The sequence below is a fragment of the Hypanus sabinus genome, chromosome 20 (genome assembly GCF_030144855.1).
Source record: "Hypanus sabinus isolate sHypSab1 chromosome 20, sHypSab1.hap1, whole genome shotgun sequence".
Classification (NCBI taxonomy): Eukaryota; Metazoa; Chordata; class Chondrichthyes; order Myliobatiformes; family Dasyatidae; genus Hypanus; species Hypanus sabinus.
Window position 1 is genome coordinate 60,163,757 of NC_082725.1, and position 1,686 is coordinate 60,165,442.

Below are 1,686 nucleotides of genomic sequence, written 5' to 3' on the forward strand. Positions count from 1 at the left end.
GTTAAACTTTGATTTCAGTTTCAACACTGATTCAGACGAGAACGCCTAGTTTCCCGACCATTTAAAACATCTACCTGCTTCATCTTGTTTCTGCTGAATTACTGCACCGTTGAAAAAATAGAGTTTTCTGAATCCTGATGTAAAGCTTGAGCAATCCAAAAGTAGATCTTTATTAGTTTATTTCCATAAAGAAAAATGGAACCAAAGAACAGAAAAAAAACTCCGCATTTAGAGAACGATTTGTGTCTGCAGTTTCATGTGTGTTGGCAAACAGTGGCAGAATTTCAACAAATACGCAGAATTAAGGAAACCGGTCACATTGGACTTGGTTGAAAGAACACGAATCGCGAATGCCGAAAACGGGTTTTTAAATGTAATCAGCTTAATAGGCGTATTTTGTCACAATCCTTCATTCCACAGGAGATGGCTGATCTTGTTCCTATTTCCTGACGTTACTGGGAACAAGCCAGGTGAGTCTCACCCCATGTACGTATCTCCTGAAGTACACAGCACTGGGCTGCACACCAGGCCACGGGTCAGATGTAAGTCCTGTTGACAAAATAGACACAAGCAAACACTGCGTTCTTAACACATTGAAGCCCGATCACGCCCGATCACGCAATGATTCATACGCAACTTTCAAAAAGAGAAAATCTCCACTCGGCGCTTTTATTTTGATTGGAACTGGTGATATTATTCAATAAAGTGCCATCCCTAGACAATTCCGTTCGGCTATCAAACGCTGCTTGAACCTTTCCTTGTCCTGATATCTTCTTTGTTTAACTCCGCGTTGGGGGTCGGGATTTTCATGCAAGTCTGTGGCTGCACTGCAAGGAGACAGTTTTTTTCTTGATTAATCTAATCTGAAAAGACGGGAGCAAAATTTGGCGATTTTCTTACAATCAGTCGCACCTCCAGTTTACTCAATCAACGCAGAACTTCCCGCGCCCAACGTTTTCCCCTCCCCCCCACCCCTTTTCAGATGTTGTGGCTTGTAGAATCAACGTCACTTAAAATCAGAATCACCAGATCTGCGGTTGAAGTGAGACACGCCAGGGGCTTTGTACGGATTAGTAGGATTGCAAAATTAGATCGTCAACTATTGAGAAAGGTCAAATGTCACCAGTGGAGTTCAATAGTATCCTTCGACTGCCACATCGAGTGTAAGAACATAATATAGTAGAAGTAGGATCAAGAACGGGCAATTTGGCCCCTCAGCCCCAACCTCATTTAATGAGACGATGACTGGTCTTAATTGAAGACCCTCAATAATTGATCTGTTACTCTTAGACTTCTCCACGGACCAACGTCTGTCTCAGCCGCGAGTTTATTTAATGACTCGGCTCTTGAGATCTTAAGGATCTTAATTCGCAAGTGAGATCGTTCCCCGGTGTTGTAAACAACCAATTCCCATGTTTAAATACAAGAGATTCTGCAGGTGCTGGAAATCCACAGCAAACATACACAAACCGCTGGAGGAAAGCAGCAGATCAGGCAGCTTCTGTGGAAGGCAATAAACAGTCGATGTTTCGGGCTGAAACATCTCAACCCGAAACCTCGACTGTTTATTGCCTTCCACAGATACTGTCTGAACTGCTGAGTTCATCCAGCATTTTGTATATGTTGCTCTTCCTACATTTGTTTTTAGGTTTCAATGCTACAATCCGTTTTGACCAACAGTTCGTC